The following is a 13838-nucleotide window of genomic DNA, read 5'->3' on the forward strand; positions in this document are numbered from 1 at the left end:
ATTCTCTGAGCTGTGACAACAGCCAAAGGTTGGTTGGCTAGTCATTAGTCCTGGCCTGGCTCACATACATATCTTCCTAGGAGGTCTGTAGATGAGAAATTTCCATTCCATTCTCTTGAAGAGGGCCAAGGAAAATGTAGAATGAGAATTAACAAAGGAAAAGAATTAATGGGGTGGTGTGCTGTGGGATAATGCTCTTGTACTGAAACTGACAATGTGGTCTGAGAAAGAGACCGGTTGCTCCAACAACTGTTTGATCCTGCTCCAAGCAAGGTTTGCTCATGGGTGGATATGGGAACACACAGAGGGGCCAAAGGCAGTTTTCAGGCACTGAGAGTGAATAGCCTAAGGCACTGCCCAGGCTCCACTCTTCCCTTTCCCGCCCTGCCGGCCCCGCCCCTTGCTTCCCACACCTCCTGGCCCCTCCCCTTCTTCCTTAACCGTGGCGGAGTCCTCCCCACAGCTGCCGACGGTTCGGTTCGCAGCAGCTGCTGACTCCGTTCTCCGGTCCTGGCCCGGCAGTAGCGGAAGGGCGCAGGCGCGGCTTGCGGCTCTCCTAGCGCCTAGTAGCGGAGCGGGACTCTCGGTGAGTGCGGCTGCAGTGCGGGACTCCTCGGAGAGAACGTGGTTGCAGCCCGAGGGGGGCCAGGGCGTGCAGGGAAGGACTTTGACCCGGTTAAGGGAAACTCGTGCAGCTGGGTCGGTGGCGGCGCTGCCCGAGGTTTCTTGGCTCCCGCCGCGTGGGCAGAGGAGTGAGCCGTGGCGGGACTCGGCAAGGTGTGTGGGAGCGGCTGAATTAGAAGAAGGAAGAAGGGAGTGTAGACGCTGGAAGTCCGCACTTGGGCTTGGCCAGGCCGGGAAATTTGCTTGAGGGCCGTGGAGGGTGGCCCAGCTTCAAGTTCGGTCCCCCCCTGCTTGGTGCCCCTGAGCGATGTTCCTGCTTACTCTCGACTCTCGCTCGGCTTTCTCGGGGTGCAGAGTTGCCAGGAATGTGTCCTGTCGCTGGGGAGAGGGTTGGGGGAGGTGGGCTAAGGGCCTGGGCTGTTGTAATAGAGGGTGTGGCGTTCGTTCCTACGACTTTCCTTTCCTCGGGAATGTGCCGCTCTTCTGATGCATTGTGCCTGGACATTTTTAACAAAGGCTATAACTGTTTTGTTGGCAGTGGCGGGTGACAGGGGGTGACGCGCGCGCGTGTACGCGCGCACACGCACACCACACACACGTGTGGTGTGGTGTGTGTGTGTGTGTGTGTGTGTGTGTGAGTGAGTGAGTGTGTGTGTGGTGTGTATGTGTGTGCGCGCGCGCGCAGAAGTCAGTCACGTTGCCGCCCTAGGGGGTGGGGAATATAAGAGGGCCTAGAGTTGGAGGAATGGAGAAACCTAGCAACTTTCCTGCGGAGGCTTTTTTCTTTTTCCTAGTCTGTTGATTTTGAGTAAGAATATCCCCCATAGGAATGTGCCTGGATATTGGTGTGTGTTCATGCTCTGGCTGCAGCCATTTTGTGTGTGTGTGTGTGTGTGTATGTGTGTGTGATTTTGTTATTCATATACATTTGTAAGAGTTCCAACGGGAGAAAAACATAACTAATGGAATTTGAGAAGAAATAAGTGAATGTGAATTAAAGTGAGAAGAGGTGGAGTGGCAAACCTTAGAGCTAGACGAATCCCTTTGGATAGTCACAGTATAAGGCTAGACTTTGAAAACTATGAAGGTGTACAAATCAGTAACTGAAATTTTAGCTAAAGTAGTGTTCATTGTTTCAATGAAGAGTGTATTCTTAGTGATATAGTGCTGCCAGATTCTTAGGCAGACTCACTTTAGAAACTTTAAAAATGATGTTAAGAATATAAAACATTAGCGAAAGTCTTGGATAAAGGTCTGTATGCTCTCATTTTAATTTTTTTATGAACTTTTATGAAAGATGGTATGTGGTCCCAAGCGCAGATGTTTATATTTTAACTCATTTGTTTTAACTTAATACAACATAATAAACTTAGCTTCCTCCTTCTCCACCCCTTTTTCTTGACTGTGAATCCTATTTTATAAACATTTACTCTCAGATCTGAAATGTTTAAACAGAATTTCTTCATGTTTTCTTGTTATTTTATTTATTCATTTCTTTACTCCAATTATTCAAAGGCCTTTGGTGGTGATATTATCAATCGTGTGAGGGGGATGTTAGGGATTTCTTTTGCCTTTTCCAAGAACCTAGTGAACTCCTATTTATCCTTCCAGACTCATTCTTATTAACTTATTGCGAAAATTTGTCAACTCCCTTAGAAGTAATCATGCTTTATCTGTTTGATAGCACTAGCCTTATTTTCTCTCTTGCTATCCAGATAGCTGCCTTGCATATGGGGAGTGTCCAATAAACTTACTATTATTAATAAACTTACATATTATTAAATGTTATTAGAAAGATAAATCATCCTGGATAGAGTTCATGGAGTAATAGAAGAAATTCTGAACTTTAATGTTTAAGCAACATTTTTGACTATGGATAAGGAGTGAGAACATACGTACATTCTCATGTATCAGTGATAGTTTATCCACTTAAAAGAGGTGTAAAAATCTGTAGGTAAAAAGGAAAATGAGGATCACAAAAATGCACACTTTAAAAGAAAACTAAGCTAGTGAATAGTCAGTATACACACTGGAATGTGTAATTTGTCATTTGCAAAAAGACATGAATAAGGTGCTGCTTGAATTTAGGAAATACTAAAAATGAACACAGCTCACTAGGTACTATTTAGTAAAGGTTAACACATGGATAAAGAAAACTGAAGCCTACATTATATTGTACTCCTGAGTCTTAAGGTGGTTTGAGCCTTTAGCTAATGGGACTTTTGTATACTGTATCCTTAATCAGCTTGGTCTGACTATTTCTGCTAGCTTGTTTTTGACATCTCTCTTAACTCCAACAGTATTACTGACTTTCCAATTACCTCTACTCAGTCTCAACAGTCCTGTCCCCAACTTTCATTTCCTGAATGGATTTACTCATTGCCAAGAGTATCCTAAGCAAATACTGGCTTTCAAAGAATGAATTTATTCTTTTGTTTAAAAATGACTCAGGATATGGCAACTTGATTGATCCAGAGTCTATGCCTGAAAAGCAGAGAACTTGTCCTAGTCATTAGTAACCCCTGTTTTTCTTCCCTTACTTAACTTCTCCCCGTCCACGTAAATGTAAAGTTGTTTTTTTTTTATGTGAATTTTAAAATAGTCACCCTCCTTAAAATAGTGCTTCACGTGTTTGATATTTATGAGTAAAGTTTGAGATGCAGAAAGGCTGAGTACTCCATGAATATTTTTATTTAAAAAATTCTACATATTTTCGGATTCATGCACACATTTATTGAAAAAAATTGATACCAAACTACTTTGATTACTTTATACTTTTCTCCCTTGAATTTTCCTCATCCAGACTTCCTCCTTGTGTCTCTGGTGTTTTCCTGTGTTTCTATAGCTAAACAACCGAGTGTGCGTAAAACTGGGGTTGTCATATCATGTGAGGGTGGAAAGGACACAACCAAGGGAAGACACTTGTATTTAATAACCAAAGAGGCTCGCTCTCTCTCTCTCTCTCTCTCTCTCTCTCTCTCTCTCTCTCTCTCTCAAACTTTTTTCCTTTTTTTGGTTTATGTGCAGAGGATTGACTTAATTATATTCTTCAGTTGGTGAACTATTATTATTCTTAGGACTAGAAAGACATTGCAGGTATTTGGAGTATTAGTTTTTAATTTGGCATATGTATAATACTCTGCTGTTAGGAAGCTCTTTCAACAAACATGTTTATATTTATTATCTTTCCTTCATATAAACACATCAAATTAGTAATAAGGATGTAGAAACTAAAACAACAACAAAACAAAGGAAAACCTTGGGAGATTTTTGAGGTCCACTCTGTTTCAGAAATACTTTTGAGTAATGGAAGTCAGGGTGTGGAGACAGTGAAAATAGACTACTTTTGTGTGTAAATTATTGACAAAAGAAGTTAAGACAAACATTACAGTTTGAGGATTTTAAAGAGTTCAATACAATGGGAATGCACCAAAGACAATTAAAAAGCCTGTTAGAGTGCAGGAGTGGCTGAAGGTGTAATGCTCGAAGATATTAATGGAATAGAGTACTAGAGAATGGAACCTGGAGCAGTGAGAATAGGCACACTGAGAGAAGAGAAAAGAATGAATTAAAACATAAGTTTAAAAGCAGAGATGGATGAAGCTGACAGTATTCTTTTTGTGTGTTTTATTAAGTGATGAATAGTATTTCTCAGTAAATCTATTTGAGATTCATATTTAATATCCAGGTAAAGTTTGTAGGTGTTTCTGAATAGAAAACTCTAGGAATAAATCAAATCATAAGTGCAGAGGTTATTAATTTTTTAATCAGTGTGTTCTATTTTTAGAGAAGTTTCAGGTTAACAGGGAAATTAAGTAGGAAATAGAGTTCTTATATACCTCCTGTATTTCCTGTACTAGGATAACAAATATACAGTGGTACCATTGTTTCAGCTGATAAATTTACACTGACACACCATTATTACCTAAGGTGTATTGTTTACATAGGCTTTTCTCTTTGAGTTGAACATTCTATAGGTTTGGACAAAATTATAATGATTTGCATTCACCATTGTCATATCATACAGATAACTGGACTGCCCTACAAATCCTCTTTGCTTCATCTGTATAGCAGGCATTCTTGGTTGCCAGCTCCCAAATCATGACATAGACACTTACTACTAATTATGAATGCTTGGCACATTTACCTCATCTACATACTGTCCATCCTGCTTTCCTGCTTCCTCTGTGTCTAGCTGGCTGCCCCCACCCAGGGGGCCCTCCTTTTCTCTGCACCCACCAGCCCCACCTATCCCTCCTGCCTAGCTATTGGCCATTCAGCTTTTTATTAAACCAATCAGGTACCTTAGGCAGGCAAGGTAAAACAGCAACACATCTTTATATAATTAAACACATTCAGCATCACAAAAGCCACACACCTTTACATAATTAAACAAATACACTTTTGCATAGTTAAACAAATATCCTATTCCACAACACATCTGTTTATCACTTACCTCTTTAACCTCTAGTAACTATTGATCCTTCCACTATTCCCACACATTCACCTTGTGCAAAATACTGTATACTTAGGATCATACAATATGTAGGTCCCCCCATTCCTTTCATTTAGTAATGTGCATTTAAACTTCCTACATGTCTTCCTGTGGTTTGATATCTTATTTATCTTAAGTGCTGGGTAATAACACCTCACCTGACTATGCCACAGTTTATCTATTTACCTTCTAAGAAACTATTCTTTGTCACTTCTACGTTTTAACAATAGTAAATAAAGCTATTGTAAACACCAGTATTCTGTAACCTCCCCCACTCTTCCCACGCCATATCTTCCCAACTCCTTTGAGTAAATACCAAGGAGTATGAGAGCTGTATTCTATATTAAGAATAAGTTTGGTTTTGCTAGAAGCTGACAACATACACAGTGACTGTACTGCTTTTTTCAGTTGCACTGGTAGCAAATGAGAGGCCTGTTCTTCATTCTTAACAACATTTGGTAGTGTAAGTGTTCTCTATTTTGGCTATTTTAATAGACGTATAGTGGTATTCCATTGTTGCTTTAAATTGAGCTTCCTAAAAACACATAATGTTGAGCATCTTTTCATAAGTTTGTTTTCCATCTGTATTTCTTTTTTACTGAGACATCTCTTCAGATCTTTTAGCTGTTTTTTAAACCAAGTACTTCTATATTTGGTACAATATAGAATTGTGAGTATTTTTTCTAATAATGTGTAGCTTTTCTTTTAATTTTCTTGACAGTATCTTTTGTAGAGCAGAAGTTTTATGTTTTAATGTAGCTCAGTTTACTAATTGTTCGTTTTATGGATCATCCTCATCATACCAGAAGTCATCTAGATTTCCTTTTATGTTATCTTCTAGGAGTTTTAATGTTTTATATTTTATACCTCAATTGTGGCCCATTTTAGGTTAACAATGCATTTAATGTTAATTGCTCTGGGTATGAAGTCTTCATCTTGATTTTTTGTCTATTGCTCAAGTTGAACCCAGGGCTTCATGTATGTTAGGCAAACACTCTACCAACTGAACTACTTATATCAGCTCTATATTCATTTTATTTGAGACGGGATCTCATTGTAAAGACCTGACTGTCCTGGAACTTGTTTTGTAGACAGAGCTGACCTCAAACTCACAGAGATCTGCCTGCCTCTGCCTAGTGAGTTCTGGGACTTAGGATGTGTAGCCACCAAGCCTGGTTTTCTATATTCATTTTTGTTTTTGCATACAGTTATCCAGTTCTGGCAGCATCAATTGAAAAACTTATATTTTCTTCATTATGTTTCCTTTTGTCCTTTGTCAAAGACAAGTTAGCTGTATTAATATGTATCCATTTATGGAAACTTATTCTATTACGTTGATTAACTTGTCTATTATTTTGCAAATACCACATTGGTTTTATCACTTTAGTCTTATAGTAAGTCTTTGTGGGGGCTAATTTTTTTTTTAACTGAAATTTAATACAGTATATTCTGGTCATGCTTTCTATTTCCCCATATTCTTCTATTTAATGAGATTTAGAAACACCATGGAAACAATCTCTGGGCATGTCTGTGAGGTATTGCCCTGATTAAATAAGTTAACTTGACATAAGAAAAATCAGCCAAAATGTGAGTTGTACCATTCCATGGGCTGTGGCCCCAGACTGAATAAATACAAAGAAGAAAGTGAGGTGAGCACAGGCATTCATCACTCTCTTTCTCTCTGCTGTGGACACAGTTTGACCAGCTGTTTCCTGCTCTTGCCGTTGTTCCTTCCTGCCATGGTGGATTATATCCCCTGGAATTGTAATGGGAAAAAAATCCTTCCTTACGTTGCTTTTGCCAGGTACTTTGTCACAGGAATGAGATGAGTAGTCAGTACAGGCTAGAAATTGGTGGTAATGTTCCACTGCCTTTACTCTTTGCTAATATTGAATTGGCTATTCCCTATCTTCTTCCTTTCAATATAAATTTCAGAACCAATTATATAGTCGTAAAATAAGTCGTTTAGGGTTTTTTTTTTTTTTGCAGGGGGGGTTGTATTGAATTTACGGATCAAGTTGGAAAGAACTAATAATACCTTGAAACTGTTAGTTCTTTGTATCCTTGATTCCGAAGCCATTTTAATTTGCTTGGTCCTTTTATATATTTCATCAGAGTTTTCAAGTTTTCCTAATAGACATCTTATAAAAATGTTATTAGATTATTACCAAATTAATATCAAAGATATGTTAATATAAATTGTGATGTGTTTTAAGTTTCAATTTCTGATTGTTTATTATTGATAAAATAGGAAGAAATTTGAGTTGTGTTTATTAACCTTATGCAATCTAGTTGTACTAATTCTAGGAACTGTTTTGTCAATTCTTTGATATTTTCTACTGAGATACCCATGTCATATGTAAACAAATGCAGTTTTATTTCTTGGTCCTAACTGTATATTACTTCCTTTCCTTTAGTAATTCACCTTGGTAGAATTTCCAGTATGATGTAAAAATCAGTGGTAAAAGGAGACATATTTGCCTTGTTTCGGAGTTTAGAGGGAATGCTTTTTGTTTCGAACAATTAAATATGTTATTAGTAATTTTTTTAGGAACAGATTGTTTATGTGAAGTTAAGGAAGTCTTCTTCTGTACTGATTAATCTTGACTTTTAACTTGATTGGGTTGAAAGATGTCCAGGAGATAAAACACGTTTCTGGGTGTGTTCTTGGGGAATTTTCAGAGAAACAATTAAGGAAAGTAAGACTCACCTCGAATATGAGCAGCATCAGCATAAACTGAAGGCTCAGATGGAATAAATTACAGGAAGAGAGCTGTTAGCACAGGCCCATATTCTTTCTTTCCTGACTCATCTGTGCTGAGGGGCTTTCTTCTACTGTGCCCTCCTGCCATGACATTTTGCCTTATTACAGGCCCAAAAATATGAACATAGCCAGTTATCAACCGAAATTTCTGAAAATGTGAGCTCTAAGTTCAGTCTTTCAGTATTTATCACAGTGATTGAAAGGAAAAAGTCTAGCACAGAAAATAAGTACCAGAGAGGTGAGGTTGTTGCTGTGATGACATGACTGTGGTTAAGATGGTTTTAGAGCATGTTTGTTGGAAGAATTTGGAGAGAAATAGAGATGAGGATTAAGGAAAGCCCCAGAATTCTAAAACCAGAGGTAAGTGTATGATTTGGCCAGAACCTTAGCTCAGAGAGGGATGTGCGCAGCAAAAACTGCTCAGGCCATTTCAGATGGAAATACGGATTCCATTGATAATTAGACTAGATATTCATGTTTCATGTGTGGCAAATATCTTTTCTACATTTTACCTATGCCCTAAGCCTTTATGAGAGGTTAAATTAGAAGATGATAGACTAATTAGCCTGGTAGAAGTTATTTCTACACAGTGCAGCATTCATTCTGAAATGTGGGCTTTGCTTGCTGCTTTTATAGAGATTTATAGTGAGAACTGAAAGCAAAAAGTAAAGAAAAAAATAATTGAAAACTTACAGTTTTCCTGAAAGTTGGGGCAAGATAGGTGTAGCTTTTGTAAAACTGGGACCAAGAGAGGTATTGCTGCTAAAGAGACTATGCTTAATAAAAACAAGTCAACTAGGGGTCAGAGAGGTGGCTCAGTGGTGATTATTCTGAAATCATGTATCCAACTCTAAGAGGGAAAAAATAAGAGGATTGCTTAGGCTTGCTGGCTTCCAGCCTCAACAGGAAAATACCTGTTCAGGAAGAGACCATTGCCTTAAAAGAAAAATATGGAGAGTTGTAGAGAACACCAGACACCCTCTGGCTACCACACATACAAGAACACTCAAACAAACACACAGATACAGATACAGACAAAGAGATAGATAGACCCGCCCCAGTACATAAACAAACAAACATCTAAAAACAAGCCAACAACTTGCAGCAAGACAATTGTAAAGATGCTTTATCACAGAGTCAAGAGTATAAAGAGTTAACTAATTTTAAAGACTTTGCTTTGAGGAGAGACCGCTGGTATTGGGGGGCTGGAGAGATGGATGATCAGCAGTTAAGAGCACTTGTTGCTCTTGAAAACAACCTGAGTTCAGTTCATTACACAGAAGGCACAGTGTTGAGAATATTAGATACCTAGTAACAATTTTTAATAACAAATGAAGTTGATTTTCTATGTTCCTTTAAGTTGCTATGGTGTTCGTTTTCCTCTTTTAAATTTTTTCTTTATTTTCTTCCCAACATAATATCCCTATTATTTGGGGATTTCATACAATATACCCCATCACACTGGCTTCCTATTCCTCCCAGGTCCATACTCTCACCCTTGTGCCCTCCCCCCAAAAGGAAAAACACACCAAGTCTAATTTGTGTTGTCCATATACTCATTGGAGCATGCTCAAACACCCAGTGGCTAGCCCCTTAAAGAAAAGTGAGTCCTTCGCTTTCCCCCAGCCAGAAACCATCAACTGTGATGAGCTACACTTCAGCATCATTTTTATTACATGATTTTTTTAAATTGATTCTTTGGGAATTTCATATCAAGCATCTCAATCTCACTCATCTCCCAGTCTCTCTACCTTGTAGCATCCCCCGACAAGGAACACTTAAAAAGAAATAATAAAAATAAGAATATTAAAGAAAACAAAAAACAAAAACAAACTAAAACCTCAAAAAAAAAAAACAAATAAAATAAAAACCACTTTGCTCCTCTATCTTTCTCACTTCTCCATCACCTCTTCATTTGTCTTAGAGATGTTGGGAGCTGCTATGTATCATGCAGTATACTCTTTTGACCAAGTAGCTTTACTTGCAAGTGTTCATTGTATAGTGTGTTATTGGTCAGATTCAAGACCTCTGGCTTCTGGTATACCACTGATGCTGGACCCTCACCAAAACTCCTCTGGGATATCTGGCTGTAGTGTTGATTCATGGGGATCCTGTGGTTATGGTTCAGCAGGGTCAGTCCCTTCATGCATGCCAGCAGGTCATAGATGGGGTTGATGTTGGAGAGTGCCAACTTGAAAGTACTGGATGTGAGCCAGGGTGGTAGCTGAGTTGGGCATGGCCCTCATACTTCAACACATGGTTGAACACATGGGTCCCTGTGATAACATGGGCAATGGACATCAACACATCCTGGCTGCATCTGGACTATAGACCCAGACATGGCCATTAGCAGTATCTTTGGCCTGGTTGTCACCATAGCTCCAGGTGGTAGTACAGTAGCATGGTCCCAGGACTCCAACATGACCCCAGGTGGCAGCCCAGACCCCAAACAGTCCAACAGCCTTTGATGGTAACAGGAGCCATAGGTATCAACACAGACCCTGGCTGCAGTATGGCTACGAACCCAGACATGGCCCTGTCTACAACTTAGGCCCTAACATCAGTATGGCCCCCCTGGGGGGAGGGAGTAGTGCAGGCCACCCCAATTTGTACAGCCCTGGCAGCAGCCTCACCCTCAGGTGCCAACATAGCCTGAGGTGTCAGCCTAGACCCTGGGCTCTGCATAGCCTTTGGTAGTGAGAGGAGCCACAGACATTGATGCAGACACTGGCCTCAGTAGGGCCACAGACCAAGACATGGCCCTTGGCTATAGTGGGTAGCGATTCCAGCTTTGATCTGGAAGTTCCAACCCCCATTGAGGCTTCGGTAACTGTCACGCCTATAAGGCGAGGCCAAGGGAGGAACCTGAAGACCCGAGATCCGGATCCGCCGGCCCTTTTGGTTCCTGGACCCTGGACGCTGGAGGCAGACCGAGCAGAGTTCTCCAGAGAACACCACCGGACTGCGCTACACCTTTTCCAGACCCTGTAAACTATCCCTTCACTTGTAAGTTACCCCACAAAATAAACCTCCCTTTTAACTACGTGGAGTGGCCTTAATAATTTCACCAATACTCGGCAGCAGCTCAGACCCAGATGATACCATGTCCCTGAGTGGCAGCAGAGACTACCCAGATCAACATGGCCCGCTAGCAGCACATCTCTTGGACCCCAACATGGCCACAAGTGGCAGCCCAGAACCCAGGCATCCTTGTGGTCTTTGGTAGCAACATGGGCCATGGAGGTCAACACAGACCCTCACTGTGGTAGTACTACAGACTCAGGCATGGTCCTAGGCTGTGGCTCAGGTGAAAGTGACACCATGATCCAAAATGGCAGTGCAGGGCACTCAGAGCTGTATGGCCCTGGTGGCAGAATGACCCTCAGACACCAACATGGACCTAGGACACTTCAACATCTTTGTCATAATTTTTAAGAATTCTTCAGTAGCTTCCTGTCTAGACTGCTTTTTTTTTGGGGGGGGGGGCTGCCATAGAAGCCTTCCATGTCTCTCATTCTCAATTATGAGTCTGCTGTCATTGATAACCCTGCAAAAGAAGCTTGCTTGCTCATAACAGCTGGCAGCAGCATGGATCATAGACTTTCACATGGTTTCCATTGGCAGAATAGGCCACAGATGTTAACATGGACTACGAGTGGCAGCACAGATCGCAGACACAAACATGGCCTCAGGCAGCAGTATAGATCACAGGCATCCACATGACCTGCGGTGGCAACATGGACCACAAATATCAACATGGCCTGCAGTCGCAGCATGAACTATAGACACCAGCACTGGCCTCAGCTGTAGCATGGACCATGAACAACAATATAACTTCTGGTAGCAGCATATACCATGAAGATCTTTCAAGGAGGCTTACTCCAGACAATGAACCATTCTTCATATTGGATATCTTGTCACTCAGAGTCAGAGTGATCATGTGGCTGGGCAGCACAGCCTGCATGAGCTCCAGGCTGCTGTATAACACCCTGCCAGCCCTAATCAGCAAGGACATGCTCTTTTGTCTGCTGCAGCAACACTTTCATAGTTCTCCCTCTCTCCTCAGCTCTCACACTCCTCCATTCCATCATCTTTCCCACCTCCTATTGCATATTCATTTATTAAAGTAGCATTGCAAACCACTGTGTGTTACACAGTATATTTTTTTGATCAAACAGCTTTACATGCAAATACTTGTTGCAGCAAGTCATTGATCTGATTCAAGGTTTCTGGTAAATGCTAGACCGTTGCTGAGACTCATCACAGATACCCTGTTGTTGCCCAGAGTCAGGGTAATCTTGTAGTTGGACAGCTTGTAAGGGGCAGAATCCACTCGAGCTCCAGGCAGCTGCACTGCTCCCTGCCCTCTGCACCTCCTCCCACACCAGTCACGACTATTGTGTTTGCAGTCCATGGGCAGTGCCGTGGCCCTGAGCTCTTCTGCAGCAGTGGTGGCTTTATGCTGTTGGGCTGGGCCCACTGGCCTGAGCCTCCTGGCAGACCGAGGACCAGTTTTACTTGGCAACGGCATGCTCCTTTGTCCGCATCACTGCTCCCGAGTCTCTGTGCTACATCCTGCTCTGCTCCGTCATCATTTTTTCCACTTCCATGAGACCACTTATTTTTATTTATTTATGTACTTTTTTTTTTGGTTTTTTGAGACAGGGTTTCTCCGTGTAGCTTTGCGCCTTTCCTGGAACTCGCTTTGGAGACCAGGCTGGCCTCGAACTCACAGAAATCCGCCTGGCTCTGCCTCCCGAGTGCTGGGATTAAAAGCGTGTGCCACCACCGCCCGGCTAGAGACCACTTATTTTTTTCAACATAATATTTTTATTTATAATTTGTGAATGTCACATAATGCACCCCAATGAAACTTACTTCCTAGTCCTATGCCCACTCTGCCCATACACACCCTTGTAGCCACACACACACACAAAAAAAAAAAAATACAGCAAGTCCAGTTTGTGTTGTCCATATACTCACTTCACTGGAGCATGGTAGAATTTCCAGTGGCCAGCCCCTTAAAAACTAAGTCCTTCCCCACACCCCCCAACCTCCCACTCCCCGACTCCTGCCAGAAACCGTCAATTGTGATGAACTATACTTCAGCATCTTTGTCATAATTTTTAAGGACTCTCTTTAATAGCTTCCTGTCTGACTATTTTCTTTTTTTTTTTAAGGTGGAGAGGGGTGCTTTCACCAGAATCCATGGGGAAGTCCATGTTCTGTGCTGTTGCTTACTGCAAAGGGCAAGGAAGCTTCTTTTGTAGTGGTATGATGACTGTAGACTCACAGCTGGGAATGAGAGACATAGAAGACTTCTGTGAGACCACTTTTTTAGTTGTTCTAGATGTACTGCAGGCTCTGCAGGTTCATCCTTCACCACTGAGTCTCTCCTCAAAGCCTCCATGGGTTTCTCCGCCACCACTGCCATCTTGAAACCTGCTATATCTAGTCACATTTTAACTGTAGTCAAGAAGCAGAGAAATGAGGTTTGAGAGATAGTTCAGCAGTTAAGAGCACTTGCTGCTTTTCTCGAGGACCCAGGTTCAGTTCCCAGCACCTGCATGGCAGCTCACAGCCACCTGTAATTCTAGTTCTGGGTGATTCACTGTCCTCTTTTGGCCTCCATGGGTACTGGCTGTGTATGTGGTACACATACATACATGCAGGCAAAACACTCATGCCCATAAAATAATAATAAATCTTTTAAAAAAGAAGCAGAGAAATGAATGTTGGCTTCATTTTTCCCCTTTTTATTAATTAATGAATGTTGACCCTTTTTTTCTTTTTAATTAAGCATGAGATACCAGTCCATGGGATGGTGTTTCCCATGTTCAGGTCTTCTCTACTCTAAAGCCTCTTTAGGTGTGCCCTCACAGGTTAGCCCAGAGATGTGCCTCCTAGGTGATAGCATATCCAGTTATGTTGACAAATGCAAATTATCCCTCTACA

General features: G+C 41.4%; 1 protein-coding gene across 2 annotated transcripts in view; it reads left to right on the forward strand.

Moving 5' to 3' along the window:
- Positions 1–371: 371 nt before the first annotated feature.
- Positions 372–13838, forward strand: part of Prrg1 (proline rich and Gla domain 1) — a 113865-nt gene continuing 100398 nt past the window's right edge. The window contains exon 1 of one of the 2 annotated variants that reach the window (XM_076562199.1): positions 372–777. The gene's annotated coding sequence lies outside the window, so the exon portion shown is untranslated. The remainder of the gene's footprint in view (positions 778–13838) is intronic. The other variant, XM_015990199.3, reaches the window with a different exon arrangement.

This window comes from Peromyscus maniculatus, chromosome X (genome assembly GCF_049852395.1).
Source record: "Peromyscus maniculatus bairdii isolate BWxNUB_F1_BW_parent chromosome X, HU_Pman_BW_mat_3.1, whole genome shotgun sequence".
NCBI classification, from domain to species: Eukaryota; Metazoa; Chordata; class Mammalia; order Rodentia; family Cricetidae; genus Peromyscus; species Peromyscus maniculatus.